This window comes from Erpetoichthys calabaricus, chromosome 6 (genome assembly GCF_900747795.2).
Source record: "Erpetoichthys calabaricus chromosome 6, fErpCal1.3, whole genome shotgun sequence".
Lineage (NCBI taxonomy): Eukaryota > Metazoa > Chordata > Cladistia > Polypteriformes > Polypteridae > Erpetoichthys > Erpetoichthys calabaricus.
The window spans coordinates 200,167,853-200,178,425 of NC_041399.2; the positions used below are offsets into that span (position 1 = coordinate 200,167,853).

Sequence of the window (10,573 nt, forward strand, 5' to 3'; positions counted from 1 at the left end):
ACAACAGAAATTCTGTAATAACCAAAAAATAATTTAAAAATGACAATAAAATAACAGGGGAAAAACCCTGGTTGCAACATAACGTATTGCTCCTAAAGAGATTGGCACTGTGTATATTGTCAGTGGTTTATCAAAAGTAATCTATATCTCAATTACTGTAAACTGTCAGGTAGTCCATATTGATTAATTTGTACTTAAGCATTATATATTTATATTAATCATAATATTAATCATATTATTCATATATTCATATTATTTATATTATATATATATATATATATATATATATATATATATATATATATATATATATCATATATATATATATCATATATTAATCATAATTGGTGGCAGCGTGCTTAATAATTCTAATTAATAAAGTAAACAAGATCTGCACACCATTTTCCCAAAGCTGCAATTTTGATTTTAGTCAGTGTTGTCAAACAGTGACTCATATGATACACTAGAGGGTGCTATAAAATACCATAGTATGTCTGACAAATGAGTCATCTAAAGCACATTTCCAGAGCCATAAGCTTACTGTACTTAATTCAGAATTCTCATTGAATAGTTTCAAGAGATGTACATGGCAATATCCTTTCACCAGATAACACCACAATAACTCAACAACTAATAGGACTCAGGCTGGAGCTGTGTACATTACATTTTAAGAAATGTCTTTAAAACTGCTTAGAAACATTTTCAAAAATGTTAGTTTTACAATCATGATGATGTAGTATTACACCAACCATGTACTTTGGATTTTCTATGCTTATCTGTTTAAAAATAAGAAAAGTCCTTACAGTATTTAGCATTCAGACCTTCAATCTGTGAGATTCATAAATGTATCATCTTGACCTAAAGAGTTTTCCACACTAATTTGTTGTCTGAATTGGTTTTGTTAAAGTGGTTGTTTTATGTCTTTTGGGGAAGGTCATTACTGCCTTCCTTTTGTTTTTGTAATGATGTTTTATTTGTATGGGCTTTACCAAATCAGATTCCATGCAAATGACATTGTTATAGCAAATGTATTTTTCTGTTACTGTAACGATTTTTTTTCAACTAATTTGATCCTACTATTTTAGAGTTAAGCAGTCCACTATAACTCAAATTGTACTCTATAAAATTTCATATTTAACACATATTTAACACTGTACTTACTCACTGAAGAGTACTATACTAAAATAAAATGAATTAAATTGAACTTGTATGTATTTTTCCTAAACCCAACACTCAGCTTAGTTTCTATCAAATAGTGCCATTGAATGACCTAATGCTTTTAGGATTGAGTGGTGCTGAAACAGTAATCAGGTTGAAGATGACACTATTCAGTACTTGAATAGACTCACAAATTCCCTAACGGTATGTCATGCATGTCCCAAATCATCATTAAAGGGAGAGACATATTGCTTAAAAACACAGAAAAGACTACAAGGATATAAATTAAAAAAGATTTATGCATTATTCTTGTAAGGATTTGTTTTAATATTAAAAGAAAGCATCACAAACATTCCCGTTACACTATTGAAAAGTATTTTTTGAATTTTTGTTTAGCAATTTAGCATATTATCATGCTGGAGAGTAGAACTGCGCAATTTATTAAAAAAAATATATATATAGATATTCTGATACACATTGTGATATGATCAGTATGTAAGTTAACATCTTATGTTACTACTCTGTTATTGAGTCCTAGAAGCACATATTGGTATAACAATAAATTACACTAATAATTATATTTTACAATATGTATTAGTTAACTCAATAAAAATAAAAAAATATTCTTAAGTGACTTGATTTTATTAAAAAAGGCACCAAGATTTTGTTGGTCATATGTGATTAAAAATAAAGCTGTTGGGTGCAAATGAAAGAATTGTTTTAATTCAATTAAAGCCAATATCGGCAAATCACTGTAAAGAGTATTTCGACAAATTTTGTATATGAATGATTAAAAATTGGTAAAATTTAAAGGAAAAAAAAATTTTTTTTTTTTACATTGGTCTCGAACCTTCGACCATTTGATTAAATATCCAACATGCTAACTACTTGCCCAATACTGCTTAACAGTCATGTTGAAGTAATTTCACAAAACTTCAATATCAATTAATCAAGATTTTTTTTTTAAAATTAATTTGTCTACATTGATCATGAACCTTTGACCGTTTGATCGAAAGTCCAACATGCTGTCCACTTGATCAACACCGCTAATTTTTCATATATTTGTGTTGGCTAAAAGCACTATATATACACTCTGTGTGTGTGTGTGTATTCGCTAAAAGTATAAGGAAATGAGAAATTTAAAATTGATGTAATTAACATGCTGATCCTTTGTCAAAACTGATGAAATATTGAATTGTCACCGGAGATCATCATGCATGCAAAGTTTGAAGGAAGTTGGTTTGGTAAAAGTGGATAAAAAAATTGATTGGAAAATTTGACCCAGACATACAGAGAGGGCAAGTTGAATAAAATCATGTAATAAAAATTTTAATGACTAAAAAAATTACAGCTTCTTAAAACAAAGTCTCTTTCATTTTTAGAGCTTGTGTAGTAGTCTGCAGACAAAACCAAGAGCTCATCTTTGCACTAATTCAGGCAGTGGATGTAGGCTATATAAAATTTTTCATACATTCACATTTAAAATGAGTCCAATCACTTTTGTGTTCTTTTGTGGAATAAATGCCACAGTCGCCCTTAATGATGCAGGAATTAAATTGTATTCACATTCAAAAAGTAAAAATTGTCTGTTTAAAAAAGGATATGTTTTATATACAATGGAACCTTGGTTTGTGAGTAACTTGGTTTACGAGTGTTTTGCAAGACGAGCAAAAATGTTTGATAAATTTTGACTTGATAAACGAGCGAGGTCTTGCAGTATGAGTAGTATGTATACGCTTTGTCTGCTGAGTGTCATGTGATCACAACTGAGCTGATGGTGGTTCTCACTCTCTCGATGCGGGATTGTGGGTAATCGTCTCCTATTCTCTGTCTGAGTCGCGTGCCTCACTCATAGTAAACATCCGTACGAGCGTATACTGTTTACTACAGCATTAGCATTGTGACTGTGTGCGCGCGCTCGTGTGTGTGTGTGTGCGCTGTGACATGCGAGTCCCCATCTTGCACACTACAACACAAAGCTGATTCTCAGTACTTTAGCAACACCAGCTTTATTCAGCTTGAAACAGAGACAGCAGTCAGGCAGGGCCCTGCGCATTTACAATGTTCCTTGTTCCTTGTATCACCCATCGATGGCAGGCGCTTATAGCATGTCCGCGATTTTTTCGGATTCGCTTTTATGGCGAACTGCTACAGCGCTGGGAGACTGTGATTGCTTTGGGACGCTCTTCCGCATGTCGTCCCGTTGGGTGGAATCCCACAAGAGTTTAGAAGCTCACTCACACCAGCCATGATTCTTTTCAAAGGTAAAGTGCAGGTTAATTTGTTTTATGTATTTTTACTTTATATTTTGTATTAATCATTTTTATATGAATAGTTTAGGGTTGTGGAACAAATCATCTGAGTTTCCATTATTTCTTATGGGGAAATTCACTTTGATATACGAGTGCTTTGGACTGCGAGCATGTTTCTGGAATGAATTATGCTCGCAAACCGAGGTTCCACTGTATGATTTTTTAAAATTGTTAATTTGTTTAGAAGTATTGGTAAGATTTTTAATTTCAATGTGAAGACTGCGTTTTATTTTTTTTACTTGCAAATGAAATACACAATGATAGCATTTTTTAATTTATTCATTCCCCAAAGATATATAATATATGTTAATGATAAAAAGGAAAGCTATACAGGTACTCCTCACTTTATGACCGAGTTCTGTTCCGACGACTACGTCCATAAGCGAGGAGCTTGCGCCGGGAATATAGGATCGTTGTAAAATTATAAAATTATGCAACAAACTTCAAATTTATTCATAAAATGACATGCATATGTACATATTATAATTTGTAAATGATTCTGTCGATTTTTCACCTTCACGTGCCTTCAAAGTCTCAAAGATACTGCGTGCCATAGCATGAATTATTAAAAGGCTTATCGGCATATTATTTTGCATCTGGTTGTCAAACCAGATAGCCAATAATTTCTCCATCTCATTAATAAGACCTTTTTGCTGCCTAGTTATTATGGCTTTAAATCCTGCCGATGATTTCACTGCTTCTTTCACTCTAATTTTATCCTTTAAAATCGTTGAAATTGTCGAATGTGCCAATTTCAAGTCACATGCTATTTCATCCATCCATCCTCTTCCGCTTATCCGAGATCGGGTCGCGGGGGGCAGCAGCTTGAGCAGAGATGCCCAGACTTCCCTCTCCCTGGCCACTTCTTCTAGCTCTTCCGGGAGAATCCCAAGGCGTTCCCCGGCCAGCCGAGAGACACAGTCCCTCCAGCGTGTCCTGGATCTTCCCCGGGGCCTCTTCCCGGTTAGACGTGCCTGGAACACCTCACCAGGGAGGCATCCTGATCAGATGCCCGAAACACCTCATCTGACTCCTCTCGATGCGGCGGAGCAGCGGCTCTACTCTGAGCCCCTCCTGGATGAGTGAGCTTCTCACCCTTTCTTTAAGGGAGAGCCCAGACACCCTGCGGAGGAAACTCATTTCAGCTGCTTGTATGTGCGATCTCGTTCTTTCAGTCACTACCCATAGCTCATGACCATAGGTGAGGGTAGGAACGTAGATCGACTGGTGAATTGAGAGCTTTGCCTTGCGGCTCAGCTCCTTTTTCACCACAACAGACCGATGCAGAGCCCACATCACTGTGGATGCCACACCGATCTGCCTGTCGATCTTCCGCTCTATTCTTCCCTCACTCGTGAACAAGATCCCGAGATACTTGAACTTCTCCACTTGGGGCAGGATCCCGTTTTACCAGCTTCGTAGTCTTATATGATTTTTATTTTCATTTCAAGGTCAATAGCTTTCCTTCGTTACTTAACAATTTCTCCAGATGATGCCATACTTTTTCTTGACATCTGTACTATTTTGGGGTTACAAATATGTAAAAAAAAACAAGGTTACACAATGACTGCTTGTAGGAATGAACTGACTGAAAAAGCACATAGCAAGCCTATAGTACGCTCAGTGCGCATGTCACCATTTGCCACTGACCGACACTCAAGCTGAGAAAGGGGATTCCCCGAATTACAGGGCGAAACTCGATTCGTCGAGTGGTCGTTAAGCAAATAGGTCGTAAAGTGAGGAGTACCTGTAATTGGAACTGTACAGTGATATACAGCTAAAAAAAAGTTAATGCAACAACAGTGCAATAAATTTCACACAGTCAATGCTGCTTTTGAGTAAGGCTTTATATCTAACTTTTTAAGCAGGTTCTATCATGCTTCCTTTAGCAATCACAAAGCTCCAAAGGAAGTGTATGAATTTGTTTTCAGCAGGAGGCAATGGAAATTGTTATAATTCTGTTCTTTACCTCTCCTTCTCTTACACATAAAAATACAATCAGCCTTAAAAGCCTTTAGTTGCAATAAGCAAGACTTGTTCTCAAGTTAAGAAACCTACCATTCATGAGCTGTCCTTGATTTTTTTTATCATGTATTTATATGCAGTATTTTACAGTAAAACCTTCCAATTTAAAAGTTGCATTAAGGTGAAAAATTATCGATGCTTACTCAACCTTAATATATTTCTTGTTTCTTATTGCATGCAGTTCATTTATTTGCATAGCTGGAGCAAGTTCTGTGTTTTCTGTTGCAGATTATTATCCTAAATTGTTCATGCTGATCCTCTCTCTCCTGTTTGTCACCTAAATGATTGCACACTACTATGATACAATATATGTGTAATAACATATTTCTTAATACTAGGTAATAGAAGAAGAATGCTAAAAAAAAAAAACATGCTATTGAGACTCAGCCGTTGGGGGTGGGCAAATTGGCATCATACGTTTGTTAACAAGAACACACCGAACAACTTTGCTTCCGAGTCCTCCTCTCTAAATGACAGAGGTTTGCATCATAGCAAGGGTGTCAGCTGTATGTTTGGCTGGAAATTTTATCTGTTGTACCATTGATTGCATTTATCAGTCTTTATCTTTGGTGTGGCATATTATTTTAATATAGCTTTTCTTGTTTTTTGCGCAATAAAAAAGTCAGTTGTTAGTGGAAATTTATTGACTGTGGCTAAAATGTTTTTTTCTAAGCAGCTATTGTCAATGCATCTAACTGGCTCAAGACATTTGATTAGTTGCCAGAAGCCTTTTCTGTCAACCAAGTGGATTGATGACATCTCTTGTTCTATCATTGCACACATCTTCTTTATGATTTCCTCTACCTGCTGGTCATTTTTTTTTTTTTTTGCTTCAAATGCTTACCATATGGCAGGTGCTATTGTCAGATCTATGTAGTAACATTCTTGTTTTTACGTGGTAAAGAATTGAACTTGAACTTTGTCAGGCAACATAGTTACTAGGCCTTGTACAGAGACTGACTTGCAAAGCCTGTACAGCCCACTTCTATGGATACATACTGTGGCTGCCACCCCCATTCTACTACACTCAACCACAAAGTCCATATACTGTACTTGACTTTCTTCCTCTAGCTAGTTTCCTCCATGTGTTTTTCCCAAGGAACCATGAGCTCCATCATGACCACATGTCTTGATGTCTCTGAGAACAGCATGATATCTGATCTCAGGGTGGTCTCTACAGTTTTCTCCAGAAATTGCAGCTGTTTTCCCAGGTCCATCTTCATCGGCAAGTCTTTTTCTGCAGTCTAATTAACACGCTGAAGTTTGTTTTGAATGAATACATGCAGTGCCACACCAGACCTATGAAAAAGGTGAATATGGGTTCAGTGACTGCTCTGTAAAACTGCAACTGGTACTGATTGGGACAGGTTAAACTTTTTTAAATTGACAAATCAAAAACACATGGATAATTCTCACACATTGATTTCTTTCTGACTGACGTGCTGTGCAGTTCAAACGTTCCACACAGCCACGTTAATTTCCAATTTCAGTGTGACAAATTTCTTTCTTTGGCCAGTGGTCTACTTCTCACCACTACCCTGGATCCCCAGTTCTGGTTCATAAGCTGTCCTGGATTCAGTAGCATAAGCGAATGAGTTTGATTCAATTTCTGTACAGGTTCTTGCCTGTTTTTCCCGGTTCTGGTTACCTCGGCAGGTTGATCACCCTCCTCCTCTTGCTGCTGGTCTTGTGATCATCCTTGTCCTAGTTAATTCTGCAGATAGCATGGCAATATTTGCATCTCCTAATTTTCCGAGTTTTCACAAAATGTAGGTATCGTCTTTGGCACATATTTAACCTGAAGGAGTCATTTTTCCATATTGTGAAAAACCTACTTAGAAAAACTACAAGAGTAGATTGTGTTGGTAATACCATATGTATTAGATAGTAATACTAATTCTTTTATTTGCTGGCTCTTCTGATAAATTATTATTCCCCACATGTAATTCAGAACATGACAGAAAATGGTAATGACTACACCTTGGTAGTGGTATTAGTAATAATATTTATACACAGAATGCAGCTTAAAGCACTTTATACATTTTTTAAAGCAGTCTGCATTATCTCTTATATATATATTTCTCTTCTGGTTTGTCCTGCTTCCACTTCAAAACTTCATACGCAGCCAACACGGCATTTCTCGATTCCTATTCGTCCTCTTCCAAACCCTTCCCCACGCTTCCTGAGGCTCCTCTTCAAAACCGGTCCCGCCCACACGCAGCCGACACGGCATCTCTTAAATATATATCTCTTCTGGTTCGTCCTGCTTCCACTTCAAAACCGGTCCTGCCCACACGCAGCCGACATGGCATTTCTCGATTCCTATTCATCCTCTTCCATTTCCTGCACTCTACTGGCCTGCTGAGCGTAATACATCCAACAAATACTTGAGGTGCTGCCACAACAGTAAAGTAGCTTTACCACCTTTGCGGGAGCCACCTGTGTCTTTACAACAGCTTCTTACACAGCAAATATTAGAAGCTAAAAATTATCGTGAACACATTCGAGAATACAACTCTTCTCTAGCATTTTCTTCCATGGGTGCACAGATAACTCAACCTCCTGGCCACGGAACATACTGTTTTAAAATACACGGGCAAATTTATCACCAAATATCTCCACTATACGCTAACACTTCTACCTCTCCAGGATATGGACAGTTGTATGTTTTTGACACAGCACAAGCTACTGAAGTACGCTTACAAAATAAAGCAAACTCTGTATGCAGCGAAAATGTACTTCTCCAGCTAGATTCCATGCTCGGAACCATCAATCCCTTTGCTAAATCATACAAACACATGCATGAAATTGCTCAGTCCAATCCAACAGCATCTGTACGAATGGTTTTCAAGGAAAAACCCTAGGCAGGATTTATGACGATACAATGCCCTGACATGTCACACCGACGTTGCAGCGATTTTCGTCGGAGATGATGGCGAAACGCCTGCCGAAAGGGACATTTGCATCTATCTCATAGGCAACTCCTGTAAACAGATTTCCACGCTCAATATGAATTGCAATCCTATGGTTTACCCACTTTTATTCCCTTACAGAGACATTGGCTGGCACAAAGATTTACATGTTCCCGATAAAAGAACCGCTACGCAAATAAGACTTGCTCTGTGCCAATTTTACGTGTACAGATTAGCAATGAGGAATACATTTAGTATTTTGCACTCCAGCGGCAAACTATTCCAACAGTACGTCGTAGATACGTATGTTAAAACGGAGGGCGCGCGTCTCAATTATCTCAGATTGCATCATCAAGATCTGCCCGTGGAACTATGAGATGCACTGCAAGCAAACGCTGAAAATAACAATATACGTGTAGGCAAAATGATCATATTACCGTCCACATTTCCAGGAAGTCCAAGATACATGCAACAAAACTATCAGGATGCCATGGCCATAGTACGTAAATTCGGAAAGCCTGATTTATTTATTACTTTCACATGTAATCCTGCTTGGCCGGAAATTCTACATGCACACTGCGTCTTTCAAGAAGTATTTATTTCTTCTTGATTTCTGAATTCCTTTCTCACCGTTTTCCGTTCCTATTCTTACACCACCGTATGCTACGGCGGGCATTGGCTAGTTATAATTATAAAGATAAAAACAGCTTCTTATAGTCTGTTTGAATGCTATAATAACAGTAATAATAATTTATTATAAACTAAGCATCCATAGTTAAGTACACAAAGTAGCTTATTTGTATATATATGTTGGTGTAAATTAATGAATCTTATTATTTTACTATAGTTAAGGTCCTGTAGCAACTGAGGAGAAGGAAGGAAAAACTTAAGAGATCCAAGAGAAAATAAACTTCTGAGACCTGCAGTCTTCAGTAATAAGAATGAAAAAACATTTTAACATAGGCCACATGGTCGCCCAGCTCCTGCTATTATAGTATGCTGGGGTCACTGTAGTGATAATACTCTTCAAACTGGAAACTCATTCCATGGGACAGCTGAGAACATTTGACAATGGGCAGTGGTACATGGCACCAGAGATGTATACCAAGACCAAGGAAGGAGTTGACAATTGATGACCATGTTAACCTCCACAAATTTTATTACATGTCAACCCAGCAGTGTATAACAATAACTGTTCACACACCCATCCATTTCCTAAACCCACTTATCCAGGACAGGGTTTCCAGGAAGCGTTGGGCATAAGACAGAACAATCCTTAGATGGAATACCAGACCATGACAGGGTGAACACAAGCACCAGGAGCCAATTTAGCATTACCTATCCACCTAACCTGTATGTCTTTGGACTGTGGGAAGAAATCCACAAAAACACGGGAAGGCAATGCAAACTGCATACCGGGAACACCCAGGACTTGAGTCCCTAAAGCTTGCACTGCATTACTGTTTTTCTGGTAACAAGATCTACAGTAATATTAGTATTTTAAGTACTAGAGTTAAATATTTTTAAGAACTGGTAGTACTTGTCAAAAACAATATATATGCATAGGGCAAAAGTAGGTTTACAGTTGTTTGAATGAAAAAAGACATGCAGGTTATGATTATTGCAATAGCTTTATTAACACAATAGATTTATCAACTTTGTTTACTCAAAAGAATGACACAATGGCACAGTTCCAATTAGGTACAATCTCGTAAGTGCTAAAATTGTTGGCCTTCATTATTTACACATTCTTGTAGTCTGCTTGCTACATTCAAGTACACTTTGGCACAGAGTTCTTTATAGTCATCAATTTCTTGATGTGCTTCTCTTATGTAGCCAATCATTTCATCCACAGTACATGGTTATTAAAAAAATAAGTCCATTGGAGTGAGGTCTGGTGATCGTGCTGGCCATTCCGCTGGCCCTCGTCAACCTATCCGCCTGTTGGATAATTGTTCGTCAAGAAACTCGCACACTTTCACGGCATAGTATGGAGGACCTCCGTCTTGTTCAAAGAAGTCTTCATTATCATGCTGTCTCTGTAATTATGGTAAAACGGTGTCCCTCAGCATGTTAAGATACAGGTCATGTGTAATAGTTGTATTGAAAAAAACAGGTCCAAGTACCCCTTTACATGAAAGACCTGCCCAAACTGTAAATCCCGGC

The 10,573-nt window shown here is 37.3% G+C and overlaps 1 protein-coding gene across 10 annotated transcripts in view; it reads left to right on the top strand.

Moving 5' to 3' along the window:
• The window catches only part of arhgap12b (Rho GTPase activating protein 12b), a 190,484-nt gene that overhangs the window by 108,305 nt on the left and 71,606 nt on the right, over nucleotides 1-10,573 (top strand). The gene's annotated exons all lie outside the window — the stretch shown is intronic.